Raw genomic sequence first — 24,899 nt, 5'->3', positions numbered from 1 at the left:
ATAAGTTTCGGAGAAAACGACGTGAATTGCGCTCACAAAATAATTACGTCACAATCAATACCTACCCGCAAGGGGAGTAATTCTGTAATGTGCAAAGACGGAACAGTCATACACTTGCAAAGTTTAGTACACATGATAAACAACATATGTTTGGAGAACAAATATTTATTCGCAAAATATACAAAACATTAAAGCAAATACCGACCTTATTGTGACTTCATGTATTTGCGAGCGTAACGTCATACTTTTCAGAGGAAACGGCGTGAAATGCGCCCACAAAATAATGACGTCACAATGGATACCTACCCGCAAGGGTAGCACTATAAAAAGGGCAACAGTTCCACTATACAAGAAGACACAACACGAACATACCGCAGTCTCCCAGTACACTCACCTCGCACAACATACACGGCATACATGGAGGCCGTCCTTACATACCATAGCTGTAAAGGACGTAAATAAATCAAACAAACAAACAAACAATACCCGCAAGGGACCCTACTCTGTAAAATGTAAACACTGAATAGTACATTATAAGGGATTTCTGTGTTAGGTATACTTATGCAATATAAAATTTAATGAATCTCAATTTATTGCACATCAGCTACCCCACTTATTTCCCTTCCAGATATGATATTATAAACAAACACTGCAATCGTCAGGATTTATCAATAGTATTAAACCTTTAACTGAGACAAGCATGACTACGCATTAGTTCATAGGTCAGAAGGCAATAACCAGACTGCAGTAGGATCGAAAACCCACTTTTTTGTTCGAAATGTTTTATAGTTTTTAAAATTTTGCAGAAAATACCGTTTAAACCACATTAGTCATCTTTTTTGTAACAATATTTACCTGATGCGTACAAAACTAATATATATTTACCTAAGGTGTACAAAACTAACATGTATTTACCTGAGGTGTACAAAAGAAACAACCAACTAAATGAAAAAAGACTTTCGAAATGGCCACTGTGTATACAAGATTAAGCCCAGGATAGAAGTTTGACCCGGACGCTGATTGACTGGCTCATTATGAATTTCAAAAGTTTGAGCTGAAGGACCCAAACTATTTTTTATCTAGTGTTATATGAGAACCTAGACTTTAATAATATAACGCTGTTATATGAGAACCTAGACTTTAATAATATAACGCTGTAGCTTACTAACATTCAGCTGTTTAAATAATACATAACAAAACTTTATCAAACTTTAATACTGTGGTCTATGTAAAATTACTTATTTGGTTGGTCTCTATAAAGCGTACACAACAAACATTTTTTCAAATAAAGCAAAGAAAATTAAACATTCTGGTCTGGTGAGCAATCCATTGTGATGTTTCTCCTGTTAATAATACAAATACAGGTTAGGTTATGTACACATGTACTGTGCACACTACTTGTTTATGGGGTTCCGTTATGCTACACCGCTGAATAGACAAACATTTTGTTTTAAGGCAATTTTTTTCATTAAGGTATTCCCTACTAATTAATTGTGACTCAATTACCAGATATATTTATTTAATGGCAATGTATACATGTTTCATAGCATTGCCACTTGAATTCGCACGGGACATTTAGAGACATCGGCGGTGTCACATGAAATAATAAATTCGGTCGTACTGTACACTGAAAGGAGTTGTCACAGGGTGAATGACAATGAGCAAACGACCCCGAAATTGTGTTACTGAATATTTTATTCACGATAATTTAGCACTGTCTTTCCTGGTGTATTATCAAGGAATTATCCACGATACATGAGTCCAAGAATATATATTACACACAAAGGTCCTCAAATACAGTAAAGGTAAAATTAATAATCCAATAAGATAATGATACGTTGTCCAAATTAACTACAATATTTTACATGAGACAGTCACTACTGTGATCCGAAATCTGACATAATTTTCTAAAACATTCTTATTTGTACAAGGTTAACGCAATTAACAATATACAGCATAAAACTATTTCCATTGGTCAAACAACCAATTAAGTGGTAGTGGTTAACCCTGTACCGTTTACCTCTAGAGCTGGACAAGTAATTGACATGTCTAAACATGTAATACGTCTGTCAGGTTTAACTCATATTTTTAATTACCCCTAAGCAACTCTAACACTACGAATATAACAATAGCCCTAATTAATGCGAAACTGTGAACATTTCTCATCTGCCAACGTTTAATCTCTTCAACTCTACTTCCCACAAAATACCGGATATATCTACTTTCATGAAAATGTTTTAATTGTATATCATTAACTCATTATCATATAATACCACACAAATCAATGAAACCTTAATATGACCCTTTGGTAGGTATAAATTATTAATCTAACCAACCATCTTTAATAAGATAGACAACAAACACGTTCATTCATTTAAATTTACTATTCATTAATCTCAGTTTGGTCCGTCATAAGCTTTGTCTTATATCTGCCTATATAAAAGTGAGGCCGTTTCGACTGGGGCCGTTATTGCCGTGGGGCCGTTTTAACCGTACTCTGTAACCTCCCTTATCATCACCTCCATGGACATAGTGTTAAAACATTTATTCATTATATTTCGAATCACTATACAATTCAATTTTACAAATAAGGGAATATATTTGTTTCAAATATTTTGAAAGTGGGTTGAAAAAGTATGTACATGTGTAGCATAGAATTCAAATTAAAACATTAATACTATGTACACTCGTAACTGCGATGGTATTCTGTCTTTGTATAATACAGAGTTACATGCCTTTGGTGGTAGATATTGATTGTGACGTCATATGTTTGGGAACGTAACGTCTTGCTTTTCAGAGGAAACGACGCGAGTTTCGCTTTTTTTTTGCTTTGATTTCACGTTAACCTTAAAATCGTTTTTGGTCTTAAAGGATTATTGTTTGGGGCACATAAACTATTATGCCCGTCTCTATAAATAACGATAATGTATCAAATATTTATTTTATGTCAAAAAAATATCTGTTCAAAAATTGTTACGGTATGATAAAGAGCAAAATGAATTAATGGCTGGTCATACCTACGGTCTTGTAATAGTTGTTCAAATATACCGTGGTAAACCGTAGTAAACCATAGTGTAAGATACGGCTAACTACGGCTAACAGAGGTACTACGGTCTACTTCGATCTACTACGGCCTGCGTCGGCAAACCGTGGAGTCAAAGTACGGCCAACTGCGGCCCTACTATGGTCTACTACGGCCTACTTCAGCATACGGTACGGTCAGAGTACGGCCTGCTACAATGTATATAGCTGCGGCCTACTATGGCCTACGTCAGCATACCGTACGGTCATAGTACGGCCCACAACGGCCTACTATGGTCTACTACGGCCTACTTTAGCATACCGTACGGTCAGAGTTTTTTTTTTTGTTTTTTTTGTTTGTTTGATTAATTTACGTCCTATTAACAGCTATGGTCATGTAAGGACGGCCTCCCATGTATGCGGTGTGTTGCATGTATGTTGTACGGGGTGCGTGTTTTTGGGAGACCGCGGTATATTCATGTTGTGTCTTCTTGTATAGTGGAACTGTTGCCATTTTTTTACGGTCAGAGTACGGCCCACCACGGCCTAATACGGCCTACTTCAGCATACCGTACGGTCAGAGTACGGCCTACTACGGTTACGTAAGGTATACCCAAGGTCTCTCAAACTTCGAGCATGTTGAGAATGCCTGGCCTTCCTTGCGGTTTTTCACTGCAAATCCAAGGTTATCCCTCATGGTCAGAAGTACGGTATATTACAGTCTACTAAAGTCTTATGTAGCAATATGAAATAATTAAAAATGTGGCAATACAATTTATATTAATGTTATATGTGCTGTAACTGGGCGATAATTTTGACATTGTTTTTTCATCATTAATTTATTAAAAACCATAAGGTTTGATGAATAAAGCTGTAAAAATCATTCAAATGGCTTCAGATGACTTATAAACGTTAGTAATAACACAGTAATTATTTTATACTGTAAAATTGTTGTTTTTATGCCTTAAATATGTTTTTATGAAAACATACCTGCAGAAGTTTCATGTATCCAACTCGAACATCAACTTCCGGTGGCCGAAGTAAATGGACGCATTGTGGTCAGCTCCGATTTTTGAAATGTAAAGTGATCGATCTAGACTCATCATGGTTTGCTTGATTCCTCCTGCAAGTTGTCTTTTATTTCTGGATTGAGGCGAATAATTATCGACGAACCATCTACTATACATATGCCGGGTAAGCTCCACATACCCGTATTTGTACTTTATACATGACCAGTGGTCACCCTACGAGCCGCCATGTTTCGCTAGCATAAACCGTGTATGTGTACTACCATAACGTCCTATATCATTTACCACACTATCTCCGTGAACTTATTTATACATCATGAACTCAGCTATTAAGAAGAGTATCAGCACCATAAATTCTATAACAGACCCTGATGTTATTAGTGAAGTTGTTTCGCAACTTTTGGGTAATGACCTTTTCAAGGACACGTTAATGTCTAAACTAGGCATTCCTGATATTCAGAAACAGCTCACAGATCTCCAGAACAGACAAGACGATCTTGAACAATATTCACGGAGAAATTGTCTGAAGTTTCGAGGTATCCCTGAAGAAGAACATGAAAACACTGACACTCTTATTATTGATGCGTGTAATTCATTTCTGGGTGTAATGGTAACAGAAAACGACATCAGCCGCTCCCATAGGGTGGGGCCTAAATCTGAAAAATTCCCTCGTGACATCATTGTCCGATTCATCTCGTACCGTGTACGTGCCTCTGTCTATGCTGCAAGATTTTCACTTTTTGATAAAGACATTGAAAAAAGTAACACTTCCTCTCCCTCGTCCAAACATCCTTACAAGTTATATGTGAACGAGGCACTAACTAAACAGAGAGCGATGGTATTTTCCAAGGCCCGCTACCTTAAATCCACAGGAGCGATTTCTGGTACATGGACTAATGACGGGAGGATAGTCATCAGGAATTCTAGTGGGGCTAAGGCCCAAGTCACCCATCTTAGTGAGTTAGATTCCTACCCGGACCCTCCTCAACAGGACCAGCGACGAGATCATGATCAGCTATCCCATATTAGAACATTAGCCTCCAAACAGGGACAGCGTAAACCTAAACATCATCCTAGGTCTGGTACCCCAGCTCCAACCACCTCAGCTAATCGGTTTGACTCTCTCTCAAAGGATAAATAACTGTCTTTTTACCCAGTATATGTAATATGCATTTCTTTTTGTACTTGTTATAATTCTCAGCATCTATTCAAATCTGTACATACTTGGTATGGATATAAGTCTGTTTTGTGTCATTCTTTGAAGATACAGTATTGCTAATGTAATGTATATAATGGTCCATACAATATATGATTGAATATATATGTGTATATATGTATATACAGCTCTCTCCTATCTTTCTGATGCAATTATTGATGTTTAATGAAATTCTTCTAAAAATACTACGGGTTTTATGAGCTCACGATATATTTATCTACCCAATAACTAACCAAAAATTTCCCTTACTACTCATGATAGCAATTGTTCAATGCAAATTATTGACCTGCATAATATAATATATATTCACCGTTAGACGTGGTGCATTTTTTTCTAAAGTGCGTCTCATATAATTCGCAAATGTTGAGTAGGCATGTACATGTACATAAAGACTGTATTTCAGTAATAGAAATACAAATGTATATAAGTTGACTAATCACTAAATCTATAAATTATTTGTTGTGTCAGCTGAGAATATCTCAACATTTAATGTTTTTATACAACGTACTTGCAGTATACATCATTTCATGTATGGCGTATTTGATGAGTCACTTCCGTTTCCGTTTATTGTTGTATAATGTGTTTATATTTTGTGTGTGTGTGTGTGAAAGTTGTACTGTCCTGTCTTTCATATTGGTATCCTACATCCATGCTCAACTGTTGCTTCTATGTCCTGCCAGAGGAATCTTCTAATAGCCGGGTGATTGATCAGTCCTGTCCTATCCACTCTTTCATCATCGATAATGGGTAACGTAAATATTATTGATGTCCAGATTTTCTGGACTACGATCTATTTCAATCGCTGGCATTTCTCTAAACTCCAAGATATCGTTAAGGAAATATGTCATGGCTTTTATTATCACTTTAATTTTTTAATGATAAATATTTATACTATCAACATTTTTTATCTACTGATTTCACTAATATTATCCTGTTGTAATGACATAGCGAGTAATCCTGGACCATTACAGAATCTAAATCTTGTTCACTTAAATGCACGGTCACTTAGAAATAAAACCTCTCTGATCGAAGTAGAGCTAGAAGATAATGACATTGTATGTATAACTGAATCTCACTTAAATCCTATGATATCTGATAATGACATTCAAATGCAACCATTTAATGTCGCTCCTTACAGAAAGGATAAGAACAACTGGGCCGGGGGGTGGGGTTATTGTTTATTATAAAAATACTGTCCTGTTGAAGAGAAGAAGGGATTTGGAAAGAGATGATGTTGAGTTACTCTGGTTAGAGGTTCTAATAAATAATCATAAATTTCTCCTTGGCTGTGTATATAGACCTGATAGTAATATTGATTACTGGGATAAACTTGACGATACATTAACTAGAGCTACTGATACTTCACTAGATGTTATACTTACAGGTGATATTAATGTTGATATGCTAAATTTACCACTAAATGATCATTTATCAAGACTCCTTATTAAACATAACCTTGCTAGCCTTATCAATGAACCTACAAGAATAACACCTGATAGTGCCACTTCCATTGATATTATCCTTACAAACAACCCCAACCTAATAACTAATACTTTTGTATCACCACCATTCTGTAGTGACCATTCATCAGTTCATGCTCAAATTTCTCTTACTGTTTTTAAACAGGTGACTTATAAAAAAAACTATATTAAAATATGACGAAGCTGATTTTGAAAGTATGAATAATGCTCTCCTTAATACTGACTGGTTGAACTTATCAACACTTCAAGACCCAGACACATTTAACTCATTTATTATAGACTCAATCACCGAACAAGTCAACAGTTTCATTCCGACCAAAATCATTACTGTGCGCCCAAATGATAAGCCCTGGATGAATAATACCATCAGATTAAAAATGAGACAACGCAATAGAATACATAGAAAAGCTAAAATAATTAATACCCCCCACTACTGGGAACGATTTCGTTATCTTAGGAATGAAAACAATCGACTTGATCCGTGTGGCTAAAAAAAAACTACATCAAAAAGCTTGAAAATTGTCTAAATGAAAACTCAGTCCCTCCAGACAAATGGTGGAAGATAGCAAAATCTATCACTAACTTCACTAATAAATCCTCTTCTATTCCACCTCTTGAATATGATAATCAAACCATCAATCATCCTATTGATAAAGCAGAAATCCTGAATAATCATTTTAGTAATATTTCTACATCTTCACCAAACCTTGAATTACCTCAGTTAGCACAGCCCTATATACCTTACTCACTTACTAATATTCAAATCACTCAACAAGATGTATCTGACCAAATTAGTAATCTTAATGTAAATAAACCCCCTGGACCAGACGGTATAGTTCCTAAAATAGTAAAACATTTGTGTAACTCACTTATTCTCCCTCTCAGTCTTCTATTTAATAAAACTCTGGATTCAGGAATAATTCCAATTAGTTGGAAACAATCAAATGTAAATGCTATATATAAAGGGAATGGGTCATCTAATGATGTTCAAAATTATAGACCTATCTCGATAACCTCTTGTTTCAGTAAAATAATGGAAAAAATAGTATTTAAATATCTTTACAACTATCTAATGGACAACTCTATATTATCTAAGCATCAGTCTGGCTTCATACCAGGTGATTCCACTGTTAATCAACTACTGTTTATTTATAATGAAATTGTTAGCAATATGGACCAGGGTAAGGAACTTCGATTTATTTTTTGTGATATAAGTAAAGCTTTTGACAGAGTATGGCATAAAGGTCTTTTACATAAACTCCAGATGTATGGAATAAATGGAAATTTACTTCTATGGTTCGACAATTACCTATCTGATAGATTACAAAGAGTGACCACAGAAGGCTACTATTCACAGTTCAAGGTTGTAAATGCTGGGGTACCCCAGGGATCAGTACTCGGGCCTCTTCTTTTCCTCCTCTACATCAACGATATCACTGATAATCTTTCAACTAATATCAAACTTTTTGCAGATGACACCTCCTTGTACGTAATTATAGATGAAAACCCAGCACAAGCAGCTCAAGCACTAACAACTGACCTCTCTAACATTAGTGAATGGGCAAAAACATGGGACATCAAATTTAACCCTAACAAAACTAAATCAGTACTATTTTCCAGAAAACATAACAAAAACAGCCCCCCAATAAACTTCCAAAACAATCAAATTACTGACACATCTGAACACAAACACTTAGGGCTTACACTAAAGGACGATGCATCATGGAAACAACATATCCTTAACATATATGAAAAAGCATACAGTAGATTAAACATTCTTCGTTACATTAAAAATAAAGTAAATCGTCAGTCATTAATTAAAATTTACACAGCATTTATTAGGCCAATCTTAGAATACGCAGATATAATATGGGATAATTGCACGCAACAATCAAAAGACCTTTTAGAATCTGTCCAATTAGAAGCAGCCAGAATTATTACAGGACTTAGGTCTGGAACATCTCACAATAAACTTTATACAGAACTTGGATGGGAAACACTATCAGTAAGAAGACACAAACACAAACTAATAATGATGTACAAAATAATGCATGTCCTATCACCACAATACTTACAAGATATCCTAAATCCTTTCAATAACATTAACAATCAAAACAATAATGGCTATGCTCTCAGACAAACAAGAATATTTAATCCACCAATATGCAGAACTAATAATTATTTTGATAGTTTCATCCCACTAATGTGTCGCACTATAAACACTTCTGATAACAATCTCTTTAACTCTCCTTCTCTCTCAGCCTTTAAACACCAACTTAATAAAGATGTCCCAGTTGAAATTGAATCGACCAAAATTTTTAAAACAGAAGGTGATAGAAGAGCTAATATTATTCTTTGTCAACTTAGAAATTTGTGTAGTAATCTTAATTCCCACCTATATACTGACCATCTATCTGATGATACATCTTGTGCTTGTTCTTTTGAAAATGAAACTATATCCCACTATTTCCTCGAATGTCCTTTATATGACCAACATAGACTTTCCCTGTTCACCTCAATTAGTAGTTATGCAAATCATAACCATATTGATATCAATATTCTTCTACAAGGCTGTCCTGACTGTGATAAAACTATAAACAGACAGTTACTTCACGATGTTCACCTATATATAGGTAAATCTAGACGTTTTAATCTCTATATGATTTAAATTAGCCATGACATAAGTTTTTGACATAAGTTTTTGAAATAAGCTTTTGAAATTTTAAGATTCTCTTTAAAAAAAAAAAAAAAAAAAAAACAACATTTGAATAACGTTGTATAAATTCTACTCTAATTATACTCTGATAAAGATATACTTGGAGTTTTTTATTGAGCATGGTTGTTTCAATACGGTTACTTTGTTTTATTCTATATACAGCATACACTTATCTTATTAAAAGAATATACATGTATATTTTCAATTATTTTCAGGAAATTTAACAGTATTGAGAGCAATGACAAGTGTATATATATACACATGGACTGTTGGTCATTGTCTGTCAATATCTGAGTAACATTTGGTCTAATTAGTAATATAACATGTTCTTGTATTAAAATAATAGCTGTATTTGTATTATGTGTGTTGTGTGAATGGAGTATGCAAAAGAGTTATCTCCCTTTATCTGTTGTAAAATTTCATTTCAAAACTTAAATATAAAATCTATAATTGATGTAAGTTTAAACTATTACTTTTGCCACCATTAGAGAGAATTTATATAGGCTTTGCCTGTTATTTAATCCATTTGACCTGTAACATCTTTGTCAATAAAATTTGTTGAAATGAAATGAAGTCACTTTACAATTACTAAAACATTGTAAAAATGTCTAATGAAATTGTAGACCACAATTTGGCTTCATGGTCTCACCGTATGTACTAATTTCTCTTCACTATTGATGTAAATAAATGATTTTTGGCAGTACTGCCAAAAATCATTTTCAGCTCTTATTTGTACATGTAAAATTTAAACCTATGCATTGAAAGCACTGTAATTTTCAAAATGTTGGTAATTTTTGGTGCTGAATAACATATTAAAAGCTCATCTTGATTCGTGAATATGAAAAATACGGCACATATAACTTTAAAGCTACTTAATGTCATATAATCACTGTCGGTGTCTATCATTTATTATATATGCACACCATCGTTCTCAACGAAACCCTATAAAGGTAATAGAGTAAAATAAAACTTTGAAAAAGATTGGCAATACTCATGTAGTAAAAAGAGAGCTTAAATGAAACGTTTCAAAATGAGAATTAACAGTTACTCTCAGTCAGGATTAAATATTCGAAATTGATCGATTTTTACACAGAAAATCTTTTTGAAAGGATTGCTACCAAAATTTACTCACATCTGACCAGCGAGGCGCAATTGTCAAAACAACGGTAATGAAGTATGTGGAATCTAGGTCCCTCCGTGTACTTAATGTATTACATAACTGTAGTATACATAACAGTACTACAGTCAGTGGACAGATTTATCTCCTGTCTGATGACAAACGAGTGATATAAGGCTGAGAAGAAGGTTAATAGTCTACCAGTATAACTCCCAAAATGACTTTAGCGGGACAAAATTCCGAAAGAGTTCATTTATGGTTTTTCATAATCTATAGGTATCGTAGTATCTCAGAAAAAAAAATCCCCATCTCTAGGGGTTGGGAAAAAATTCCTGGGGTTTGAATTAGGGTGGTCAGATTGGTTAAACGATTCATTTTAGTTTACTCCTACTAGCGATTTATATCAAATAATTACAACATTATGTTGAAGACCTCAATATTTAGTTTGAAAACACACCACAGTATCTGAACAATATTTGCTAAGTCCCCCCTGAATTCACACAGCCCCCTCCAGCCTCCCCCTCACCCGGGAACCAGCACCCCCTCCCCCCGCTCTTCGATTTTTTTAAAGCAAATTTTGCATGTGCGTGTCATAATTTAAAATATAATTAATAAAATCTACATTGATTAACAGAAACATTGTAATTGCTTAAAATTATGCCCAACTAACTGCACGTGCAGATTTCTCATCGAAATGACCGAAATCTAGGGACTGGGAAGCGATAGGTTTCGGCCTCAATTCAAACCTTACTTTCCAGTGTAATACTAAATATGGAGTATGTTTCTGTGTGTGTATATCACAACATTGGTTTTATTTGTGGTGAAAAGCATTGTTTATAATGAAGAATTGTATTCAATAGCAGGTATAATACTTGGTCGAAATGACCAGAATTAGCAAAATCTGGTCGGGTGAATGTACATTACTCGTGAGTTCTTCGATTTCTCCTACAAAGCGCGGAGCAAACGCACATAAAGTTATAAAGCGATATTTTCTAGCAAAATTTCACTAATTGTTTTGTCTCATTACTTTATTGTCATTCTTGTTTGTTATTGTACAAGTGTAATCTCCAGTCAAACGTTTCAGACATTCATAGTATGGAAGGGGTAATCCGGAAAGTTTGACATGTATTATTTGCCGAGAATCATTGAACAATGATATGGCAAAATTGTACAGCAAAGGTATCGATAGCTTGATACAGACATCCCAGATCTGTGGTGACGATACACTATTAGACGATTTGCAGCATGCCGTACCTGGAACCACACATGTCCACCCTGAATGCCGCAAAAAATACACTGACAAGAGAAAACTTTGTGATTTAAAGAAACAGAGTGCCTCTTGTAGCAGTGCAAAGCGTTTACGCTCGGGCGATGATTTATTCATGTAGAGACAGAATTGCTTCCTATGTGGACATGTTGCATTTGATGATCGTCATCCAAATCGTACAGAAATGTTTGAGGTTCGAACACTCAAATTTAGAGATAGAATTCTGGCATTATGCGAGGAGAAGGAGCACCCATGGAACGATGCCGTTCGAAAGCGGATCCATGGATGACACGATCTCATGGCTATGGAAGCCCTATACCATAGTCATTGTCTAGTCTCCTTTTCACGTGATTCCCAAGAGTCTTCATCTGGACCAGCCAGTGCTGGGAGGCCGAAAGACAGCAAGAAGTATGAGCATTTTTTGAGTCTGTGTCATTGGCTAGAGACTGAAGGTGATATAGATTTGTACACAATTGACGATCTTCTAACAACCATGCGTCAATTAGCAGGAGAAAACGATATTTACTCTGCCAAGTCCCTGAGACGAGAATTGGTACGGTAAACCATTATGGTGAACACGTTTTCTTCGCACACGTTGGGGGAACACGTCAGGATGTTGTTTGTTTTAGAGACATGTCAGGCGTCATCATAAGTGAGAGATAGTACGACGAACGACTTAAGAATACGGGTACGATGGAGAAATGGCCTTACTTACGAGGAGATCGTAAACGAATATTCATCATATCTCGAGAGACAATTTGGTCTTACCACCGTTGTTTTTGATGGGTACAAAGAGTGTAACACCAAAGACCACGAGCACTCGAGACGGACCGCATCCAAAACATCAGCTACAGTCTCTCCAAGGCCTGACATGAAATCCCATGATAAGCAAGACGCCTTCCTTAACAATGCTAAAAATAAGACTGAGTTCATTAAAATGCTTGGACAGCATTAACAGCAGCGTAATCATTCTATACATATCAGTAAAGGTGATGCCGATACAATGATCGTAACCAAGGCAATCTCCTTTGCACGCAACTCACAAAGTGTGACTGTCGTTGCCGAGGACACAGACATCCTTGTAATGTTGCTTCATCATCGGGGTGATGGTATGGCTCAGGTATATCTGCAGAGAGAAGGACGGAAAGGAAAACAAGCAGCAGTGAAGTTGTATAACATATAGGAAGCTTGTGAGCACATCACACCAGCACAGAAAAATACATACTGTTTATCCATGCTTGGTCAGGCTGTGACACTACATCTGCGTGCTATGGTCAAGGGAAAGTACAGTTTTTTAAGACCCTTTCAAAATCTTTGGAGGTACAAAACTTAGCTCAGATCATTAGCTCACGAACAAGTACAGGGAGTGAAATCGGAGACGCAGGTGTGCGACTGTTCCGCTTTGTGTTTGATGGCGATGTCAACCAGGACTTGAGCTATCTTCGCTACATACGTCTACAAAGAATGATCGCAACTTGTTCCAAGCTGGAGCCACAAAAGTTAACACCAACATGCCGCGCTGCACATTTCCATGCGCTTCGTGTACACCTGCAGATTTCTGCATGGTCTGAGCTGGCAGACGTGCTAAATCCACTGGAGTTTGGCTGGCAAAAAGTCAAAACAGGTCTGCAACCCATCCAAACTGACCTTCCGCCAGCTCCACCGGAGATTCTGCAGTATGTTCGCCGCAAGTGCAAAAGTGCAACGAACAGATGCAGAACTAATCTGTGTTCTTGCAAGAAAAAAATGGACTACGGTGTGTCGAGGCATGTGGTGGATGTCGTGGCGAGGAATGCGAGAATCGAGAGCCTGTCGACATTGGCGATGATCGCGAGGACGATTCGTTCTGAAGTAGGAAGGTATTTAGAACATGCAACTTAACTGAATATTATAGACGTTTGCTAATTTGTATTTGTCATAATTCCAAATAAGCGTAAATTGCTGAAAAAATAGATAGTTTGCGGGATTTTATTCATAATTGTTATATTTAGCGACTCGCTCACAGTAGTTCAGAATTTTGTATTTGATTTTTATTTTTGACTAACGATGATTGAATTTCTAAAACAAAATCATCTAAGAACCAGATTATTTTCTTTGAATATTGTTTTAATATACCTTGCGCACATGTAAACAAAATTTCATCACATTTGAAGCACAGATGGCCACACGGTACTAACATATACTCCCCTACCCTCTTTTTCTATGAAGAAATTGGTGTCAGAATTTAAAAAGCGCGGGATTTCCCCCCCCCCCCACCTGGGAATGGGGATTTTTTTTCTGGGGCTCTTTAGGGTATACTGAATAATAAAAAATCGGTCCCATCTCTTTCGGAATTTTGTCCCACTAAAACCCTACCGCTGGTAGGCTATAAGACAAGGATATCTCACCACTAGAAGTAATTTTCTAAATTTCGTTTCAAATATGAGACCCAGTACAAACATTAAACAGTACAAATTATGATTATGTTTTTATTTAATACCATTTTAGTCTTAAATAATATTTCTACATGATAAACACAACTTCAAATACAAAATAATCGATTAAAGTTCACAATGAACATGAAAAATGCAGTCAGAGGATCTCACTGTTGCTATGCCCGTCCATTGAAATCTAGGTTAACACCTTTGTGTGGATATTGTGTACCCCATACTTAGACCCGGACTGGAAAACTCATATACTCAGTGTTTGTAAAGTAAAAGCTAACATAATAAATGTGGTAACAGCCAAGTACACCATTAGCGTCTCCAGTTAAGTAAGGATCTTCAATCCATGATACATGTATCTCAGATATAGTAACTTCTAATTTCCTAAACCGGGAAATTTCATTTATATATAGTCCGGGTACAGATTTTAGTCCGGGTTTGGATAGGAATTGGTACACCAAAATCGTATCCACCATCAAATGATATAGCGGATTATATGAACAAGAGTCGGGTTCTGGATAAATAGAGTGTGACTCCTGACCTAGTGTGTTGGATTAATAGAGTAATCAGAGAAAGCCTATTTGTATTTGCAAGGGAAAACGTCGCGTTAAAGTCAAATATATGCATACAAAATTAGTGCAAAGGAAATATGGGTGTGTTTGACTTTCTCATAATCGACGTTACTAGTCCTTCCTGTGATCCGACAAACTATTTTGTTGGTAGAAACGAAACATATTTGAAATAGCCCAATCCAGAGCCGAATCGACATAACAGAGAATGCTGAATTGAAGAAAGAATAATACAACCTAAGGTAATTAGAACTACTACTTTCATAATGTCTTCAGAATTGTGTAATTATTCTGTTTATCCCTATTGATTCCTTAGGTCTATATAGTTGTATTGATGACAACAGGGATTTTATACCAGAGTGAACTCGATCAACACGTAGACATCAACATCGATGCTCTCATTATATAATTTACATGGTGTTTATAATGCCTACATACATTGTAACTATGAAGTCTGTGACTACATAACAAGGATGAATATGTGTGACGTCACAATTGTGCATAAATATATATATATATATAATTTTTCAACTAAGAAAACAACATTTTCCTTATCCCGATAGCTGCTGAACGAGTGCACTGTAAGCACCAGCAAAACCTACTTTACGTATAATCCTCTCACTTCACGAAAAGCTAACAAAGCTTTACAGATACCCATATACATCTAGCTCACACACAGAAAACCGTTCCATCCTAACGTTGCTGGTAAGCTTGACGTAGCGACCCTGAAACTCTCGAGTACAGTTATATCCGATAAAAGTCTCCGCGGGAGCTGTTCCGAAATAGACCCCACATATATGTTCTCCCCCCGTCGCCATGCCATAAGAATCGAAGCAGTCACTGATGAAAACAATACATCTGTAGTAGACACCAATTTGACATGAATATGGTAATCTCGCGTTTGACAAGATGTTCATTGGTATAGTGATTGTATACTATCATTGAGTCGAATCAAGTCATCTCCCGATCTTATATGATAGTGTTTTCCTATTTTTCCTAAAACATTTCCGAAATCTTTTGAAATTACATAAAGTAGATGATTTACATATGTTAAACTGCATCTGCACAGTTATCCAATTATATAAATATCCATGTCTTTAAGATGCTCCACCGCCGACAAAGCATTAACGATACTCATCAACAATAGTTGGTGTTTAATCGTGTATATAGATGTCTAATTAACACAAAAAATGATATGAAATGATTTATTTTGCTTTTGGTGCATGCGCAATCAATACATCATTACATATAGACCATAGTGCCATGGAATTTTTTCGGGATGCAATTCACTATTTTCCATAATTTTGTCTTGAAGTAAAATTAGAAGCTCAAACTTTTCAATAGTGGTAATGGTGTAAAGTAAGTAACTTTTGTAACTAAAGAAAAATAGTAATTCTTCTGCTCCTGTTTTTGATAGCGAAAACATGTCATTTGTCAGCGGTGGAGCATCTTTAAGTTGTTTCACTTTATAACTGGACCTTTTAAGGTTTGGATGTTGTCATAATTTATCGGGGAACGAAAGAAATGGAAGAAAACTTTAGTGAGAATCCGCATAAAAAATTGTGACATAAATGTTTATAATTATTTATTCAGATTACTTAAAGGTACGATTTCATTGATTTTCTAAATTTTTTTTTATTTCAAATCAATACGCAACCTCGGTATTTCTATTGTGAAGCCATAATTACGTCGGATTTTCGAGCTATTCTCAGATTTTTTTCTTCATAAAGGTTTGAAGAGAATGTATTGGCAAATCACAAAGTCGGATTCATTGTGAAAACCAATCGTTTTCATTACGTATCGGTACAGAATGTACATGGTTAGACGAAAACCACGGACATGACAGTTGACAAAGTTTATAAAAACAAAAGAATACAAACCTGGTTCGTTCTTCGTTAAGACAACGATTTCCTGCATATGGTATATCTCGGTCAGATCAACTTTAATCCGGGGATATAAGTCCGTTTTAGTTATGAAGCATGCCTTCTCTATGTTGTAGGGTTCTGCAGCATAACGTTTGCCGTCAACAGCGCTGGTACTTGTAATGCCTTCGATGACCCCTTCAGTCGATGATACCGACGTATCTTTCCCCAGGCAAGGTTGCCAAAGGATCCTGACCAATTACAAAAACAGCATTATATACTATTCAGACAGGAGAGGATAATATAATATCACATATCATTATAACGAAGCCAATGTTTAAACTGCTGAAATTCCGTTTTCAATTTACGAAAATGTTTGATCGTAAATCAACTGGTTGTAAGACGTTTAAATGGAGCTACATTTCAACAACTTAACGGAATCCTAATTATTGTGTTCCATTTAAATAAAGGCTTTGTAAGCAGGGCAATTTAACTCTTTTTACAATGCTGTTGTATGTTAAGCTGGTACCCTTTGGTATTTAATGATGTAGGCTGTAACCTTTACATTGTCCGTTCCCGTAGAAGAAAGACACACAGTTGGAAATCTGGCAGGCGCTGAGACATTCCTGGTAATAGTAGTACTAATAGGGAAAGTCCCATTCATCATTGTTTCTAGAAATCTGTTATCTGATGTGTAGCCTGGATCTGCCAAAATACACATTTTAGTTTTGTAATCTAATCTATTATTGACCTTCAAGTTAGTATTATGCAGAATTTATGTACATGCTCGTAAAAGATTGTGACCGCAAGGCCTCGCCAAACCTCCGGCTTACCAACCAAAATCTTTCACTTGGGTCGAAATATCTTTTTCCAATTAACAGGCCAATTAGATTATATTTGTCTACGTCTCAATAAACATTTTATGGATAACCATCCGCTTGCAGTTACAATACTCTCACCATCGATAAATAAGTCTTCGTTCCATGCAATAGTATATAATAGGATATGCGTGACGTAGCAATGATGTGAGTAAATTACATGTAGTCATCTCATGAAAGAGTCAAAACTTATCAAAGGGTCAGAAATGTTAAAATATCGGTAGAACATATAACAAGGCGAGAGTAGTGTGCCGATAGCCGGGTTCGTACCTGCGACCCCGGACTTACTGGTCCGCCGCTCTACGGACTAACCTTATTGGAAATTCTCCCTAACGCGAAGCAAGAATGCGACCGTATTACTATGTACAATTAAAACATGTTACACTACCCCCTTTAAAACGTGTTCGCCTTCGAACACAGACCAACCCAGGTTTTATTTCCAAGGAAGCCTCTGACTGTAGTACTGTATAGCTTTCACTAAGAGTGGTCTACGGCACCAAATATAACAGGGCGAGAGTAGCAGTGTGCCGCTAGCCGGGCTCGAACTCGTGACTCCAGACTTACTAGCCTGCCGCTCTACCGACTGAGCTAATGCAAAATCCCCCTAGCGCAAAGCTAGAAGGCGACCGTATTACTATTTACATTTTAAACCTACTACACTCATATAAGCGTCTTTCAGGATAGAACCAACAAGTCTAAGGAACCGAAACATTCCTTCTTTAATTCATTAGCTATTTTTTATCCTTCCTTCAATCACTTTTATAGACTTTGGTGTGTCTCGGCCAGGGGACAGAACCCAGAGCCTTCCTCACAGGGGCGAACGCTCAACTCAAGGCCAAAAGTGAGGCGGTGCCAAGGGAGGCATTAGGAAAGATTAAGTCAGTTAGGAAGAAGAGAAAAGATAAGATCCTAAATTTAGTCGCCTTTTACGATCATGCAATAGGGGCAGCAGGTACAATTCTAACGCCCTACCTGCAGGGCCAAAATCTGTTATTCAGTGCAAGTTCAGGCAATAAATTAACACTTGATAAATATTCCAACATCAATGCAGAACAAACTTAAACATGACCAGTAGTCATCAGGAGAGTTCATAATTGTTCAATGTAATAGCTCAAGAGTCAAGAATCACAGGCCAAGAGTTTGTAAAAGTTTCATTGAGGTGTAATCAATTTTCACATGACGCACACAACCATTTTCCTTTAGGTTTTCTCCGAATGTTCACACACTTGTAGTGGAACCACTGGTAGGGGCACTCATCACTGTCGCACTTGATCATTCTGCCATATTCAGGCTCTGAACACAAACGCCAGGTGGTTTCGTTGTCTTGAGGAGTAGTAGGCGCTGAATCTCCTGCAACAGCACATGCTCTACACTGTTCTCTATGAACAGTTCACATTTTCTGATCACTTTGTCACAGAACTCAAGGTCAACTTGCACACGCACAATCACCATGCAAGGAGAAGGCTTACACTTGGTGTATACCACAAAGTCACAATACAGCCATCTGAAATTGTACCTGGGTATAGTATCGATGAGATGTCTTTAGGTGCAAGTCAGCATCCAAACAAAAGTCTTTGTCCGTTGCAGCTGCATGCTGTACTGTGCTGTTTCGGTGTTTGTAGGGACATTTTATTTCTAGTGTTCCTTTACCACAGCACTGGCAATACAATACCATCAGGACTGGCTCCTAGAAAGGGGTACTTGGGGTTTACCTTTTTTGTTTGTTTGTTTGTTTGATTAATTAACGTCCTATTAACAGCTATGGTCATGTAAGGACGGCCTCCCATGTATGCGGTGTGTTGCGTGTATGTTGTGCGAGGTGCGTGTTTTGGGAGACTGCGGTATATTCATGTTGTGTCTCCTTGTATAGTGGAACTGTTGCCCTTTTTATAGTGCTATATCACTGAAGCATGCCGCCGAAGACACCAAGCAACACACCCCACCCGGTCACATTATACTGACAACGGGCGAACCAGTCGTCCCACTCCCTTTTTGCTGAGCGCTAAGCAGGAGCAGAAACTACCACTTTTACAGAATCCTGCCTCTTCACATTGGAACTGGATATGCTGGTTTGCGCAATGCCTGGTATAACCGAGTCTGCATTCATCCTCATGCTCTATACCCTATCTAAGTGTCTTTTTTAGAAAGATCATATGATGTGTATCCCATGACTCTCTTGGTGAGATTGTCTGGAGATGTTGTGTCTTTTCTGGTTACTACATCATGGGCCTTTGAGGCAGTAATCCTACCCATCCTGTGTTGGTACCATTTTTTGTTTGATTAGTTTAACGTCCTATTAACAGCTATGGTCATGTAAGGACGGCCTCCCATGTATGCAGTGTGTAGCGTGTGTCAAGTGCGAGGTGCGTGTTTTGGGAGACTGCAGTATGTTCGTGTTGTGTCTTCTTGTATAGTGGAACTGTTGCCCTTTTTATAGTGCTATATCACTGAAGCATGCCGCCGAAGACACCAAGCAACACACCCCACCCGGTCACATTATACTGACAACGGGCGAACCAGTCGTCCCACTCCCTGTTTGCTGAGCGCTAAGCAGGAGCAGAAACTACCACTTTTATAGACTTTGGTGTGTCTCGGCCAGGGGACAGAACCCAAAGCCTTCCTCACAGGGGCGAACGCTCAACTCAAGGCCAAAAGTGAGGCGGTGCCAAGGTAGGCATTAGGAAAGATAAAGTCAGTTAGGAAGAAGAGAAAAGATAAGATCCTAAATTTAGTCGCCTTTTACGATCATGCAATAGGGGCAGCAGGTACAATTCTAACGCCCTACCTGCAGGGCTACCAAAGTGGGCTGACTGTCTGGTTCCGTGTAGCCTTCTCAAGGTTATAGAACTGAAGCGCTGTCACAGAGTACTCATCTAATGCCTTCCTCCCATCGTCGCTACTTAGCTCACTCAGTGATGTTAATAACACTGGATATTTCTCCTTGGTAATGTTGTGGTGCTCCACGCAAGTGTCCTTGTCATTTACACCAGGAATAGTTACACATGTGAAGAAGGCAGCATTGGGAACTAGTGCGAACAGATCCTTCAGGTCATTCATAGATGGCAATGGGGCAGCTCCATTAGCTTGGACAGACTGTACTTCCCTGGTTCGGTTACCCTTGATGTTATCAAACATTTCTGTGATTGTGGCTGGTGTAATCTAAAAGGATAAAAAATAATAAGATTATTATCTACGCATATAGACCACTAATGATAAATATTATACAACATAGTTGTCAATTTTATAAACAATGCCTTTTGAAATATCTTTTTATTTTTGTAATATCAGCTGACGAGAATACATATTATAGACATCTTCCTCATTACAACCCAAGGTTACTCCTCACAACTGGGCATTCAATATGGTTTGTCTGGAATACAATATATATTCAACATATAAGGAAAACTCCATTACTTGCTGAATAGTTATTTAACATTCTATTTGTTTTGAAAACCATCCTGTTTTAACAGTAAACACTTACCTCCTTTCTAAATGTGGTGTTCCATTGACAAGCCTGGCTGGTTGAGCTGGTCTGAGTGATACCTATCTTCACACCAATTTCTATCTACAGAAGTGTTCCTACATGACTGCACACTTCCCCCAACCTAAAAATAATTATTAAACATGAATTACACATTTGATATCATTGATAGAATATATGTTGAAAAAAAGAATGAATGTTGAAATCATAGCTTCATAATTTTACAATAACTTTGGTAAATGGGGCATCATAAAGGGATGGTTTAATTCATCAATAGGAATCTACTACTCTCTCAAATTTTAATCAAATCTCAGTAATGCACGTAAAGAGACTTTATTAATCAATTAACCTGATACAATATTTGTGATGGAATAATTATATGAATTCTATAATCATTTGTAATCATTGATAAATGAGCTAATATTGTTTAAAGCACAACATACCCAGCCATGCATGTGCAGTGAGCACAGTAGACTGAACCTCTAGAATTGTTGAGGTAAACCCATGGTTCATGTTGCTTGTCCCGTGCCCGTTGTGATGGAGTGACTTTAGCTTTCAAGGCAATGAAAGGGCAGTCGTCAGCAATCGAATGAGAAAAGATGACTTGCACGTGACCACTAACAACATACCTGGAAGATAATGGGAAACAGTAAATTATTAGCTTCATATTCTACCCTAGTGTTGTATTTGTTGAATCGCACCACATAAGTTATAACTTGAATTCCCTCAAAACTGTCACTTAGTATCTATTTAAAAATCTGGCACATTCTGGAACATTTATGCTTATAAAAGAATATTAATTAATGAATGCATACAATCCATCACAGGTCCTTGAAGTTCTGGCTCAAATATATACATAGTGATATAATTATATTAGGAAATTATTAATAAAACAAATATATAGTTTAGTATATATGTTTATATATAGTCATAACTACAGGCACCTGTGATACAATGATAAACATAATTTGGAGAATTCCTTAGGTCTAATCTACTCATATTTTAATTATTCATATACATGTAGGCCTACATATGTCTATATATATTATGTCCTTTAGTAAATGATTTGTGTTCAACAATATTTTTATTATAACGAAACATGTGAGGACTTTAATTTATTAATTACAGTAATTTCTCAAAACTGATCCTTGAATTGGTTCATATAAACCTAGACCAGTCCGCATTAATTAGGCTGAATTAAATGTTTGATGCTTTTACCGCTCACTAAAGTTTGAATTGATCACGTGACACGTTGTTTGTACACCTGAAGCTTAAACACCTTTGACTAATTGACATGCTTTCATCAAGATTCTCACTTTGCCGAAACGACTGACAAAGGAAACAAATCGGTACTTTTTTCCTTATTTCTTTGCCCGATCATACATTTATCAGTATAAAATGTAAACTTACTTGAATGAATCGAGCGACTTGTAAGCCCTCATCGATTCTTCGGTGTAAATTGACGGGGTATCAACCAAATAGAAGTAGATGTCGCCATAGGTGAGATCCGGCCAGGTGTTCGGATTATTTGACCATTTATCGCTGAGTTTGTATGGATCTGCAAGTATCTTTGTAAAATTGTCATATCTAAGCTTCCGGCAATACCTTTCTCTAGCTTCTGTTGAAAGACCGGTGACATAATCTGACAGGACAACAGGTAAACCTACGCCGACCTTGCCCTTCGCCATTGTTGAATTGTGTCACGCTTACCTGATTTCTTGCCAAGCAGTTTTCCGCGCATGCGCGAAAATGACGTCACACATTTTATCGGCGAACATCCCTATAGGGGCAGCAGGTACAATTATTCGGTATGTATGCAGATATTTGTTGATTGTATTACGTATTTGATTATTGGAATATTACCAACTGCACACATAGACAAATTGTAACTTTACAAACAATTCCGAAGCTAAACTATCTATATCATTTTTTTTACAGTACATTAATTTGATGTGTTTTGTGTACATGTAGCATGAAACGCTTTTGAAACCACTTATTTATCTGATTGCACTTTCTTTTCACATGTATGCTATTCTCCCAGGTAAACGTTACTCCGTCGTTGCATATTACAGAGTTAGCTCCCTTTTGGGTAGGTATCGATTGTTACGTCATTATTTTATGAGCGCCATTCACGTCGTTTTCGCCGAAAAGTATGACGTTACGCTCGCAAATACATGACGTCACAATCAATACCAATCTGATTAAAATACTGATCCTTACTATCACTACGTTGGATAAGAGGATCTGAGAACATCCCATTAGGGGTCACGTCAAGATGACCTTTTGAAATGGCCAATCAAATTGGCACTGCCAGAATCTTGACTGGGGACGAAATAGTTTGAAAAGGCTGTCCAAATTATTTTCGTGTATGTAGTCATCTCGCCCGAAGTGCACAACAAAGCTAATTGTATATGTATACTGGGGCGAAAAGACGTTTTCAATTGATGTTGTAAGGTGTAGAAACTGCATTTGCTCTGAAGTACACGTGGTGTAAAGGTCATCTGGACGTGACCCCTTATGGGATATTGTCAGATCCTCTATTGAACGGAGTGGTTATAAGGATCTGTGTTTTAATCAGATTGAATCAATACCTACCCGCAAGGGCAGGTAATTCTGTAATATGCAAATACAGAATAATGATCAATACTTAGCACTCACATAACAGTCAGCAGTTTATTAGTAAGAGCCCATTGCATGTTCCTACACGATTGGCTCAGTCCTTAGGGGCACATTTCACCGACGAAATGAAATAAATATAACGTATCTATAATACATGTATTTATAAAAAGAATTTCACAGCATTACCGATTTGTCGCTATTTTTAAGTAACATGCGTCGTATTTTTATACTTATATATCAAGAAAAGATTTTAATAATCTATTCAACACCACAAGTTACCATCATTTTGAAAGGAGGGGTATCACTTTGGGCCGGTTTACGGCCACTCAGTGATATGCAAAACATTTTGAAATTTACAACAATAACAATGCTTAAGCTAGTTTTTAATTTTACAATTACAAGAAACTGAAAACGATGTCTGGCAGTACTGAAAGAATCATTATGATTTCTTATGTGTGTTTTAATGCGTTCATATTGACAAGGTCTATATCGTAGTTTTGATCTACAATTTCATATTTTTATAGTATTAATAGTGATTGTAGAGTGATACACCAGGCATACAAAGCATATAGTCTGTATTCTGTATTGTAAATCTTTATATGGCATCGTAGATGATTGTCTGTCCATTTTAATTTTAATGATTTTCACAGCTTAATTCATCAAACCTTATGGTTTTCAATAGTTTACTGAACAAAGAAAAACATGTCAAAATTTACGCTCAGTCATGACACACAAAAAAACCTTAAAAAATGAGATGTTTTTAGTCTCTAGGGTGTTGTAATGTACTATATCTTATCTTCTAAGCCGGACGTACGCTGAAGGATATTAACTATATTATATTATTGATTATTGCACGTTTGATAGGCTTACAGGTCTGTTGCAATATATTCTTCAAACAAGAGCTTCATTAAACATATACGAATAATTTAAACCCGTTTGGCGATTTAGCATGGTCCTCGCTATGTGGTCCGATTGCTGGTTTCTAAAATGGATTTAGATTTCACTTTCACATATCAGTAATAATGGTTACGTTGAAATCAACGTGAAAATAAAATTGATAATGTAGGAACTTACCTTCATATATCCCCTGACTGCGTCCGCCACTTAATATTATCGTCATGTGTCCGCTTTCTGCAAGACCCTATTAAGGTACAATGCAATAAGACATCAATTAACAATTGTATTGTGTTTTTTTATATTCTATGATAATAAATGTAATTT

General features: G+C 36.7%; 1 protein-coding gene and 1 pseudogene across 1 annotated transcript in view; one reads left to right on the top strand and one right to left on the bottom strand.

The window, feature by feature from the left end:
* LOC138305606 (ankyrin repeat domain-containing protein 50-like) overlaps positions 1 to 24,899 on the top strand; it is a 477,373-nt gene that overhangs the window by 80,159 nt on the left and 372,315 nt on the right. The window lies entirely within an intron of this gene.
* LOC138306524 (uncharacterized) lies at positions 18,586 to 22,747 on the bottom strand (annotated as a pseudogene).

This window comes from Argopecten irradians, chromosome 13 (assembly GCF_041381155.1).
Source record: "Argopecten irradians isolate NY chromosome 13, Ai_NY, whole genome shotgun sequence".
Taxonomy (NCBI): Eukaryota; Metazoa; Mollusca; class Bivalvia; order Pectinida; family Pectinidae; genus Argopecten; species Argopecten irradians.
This window is presented reverse-complemented; position numbering and strand designations above follow the sequence as displayed.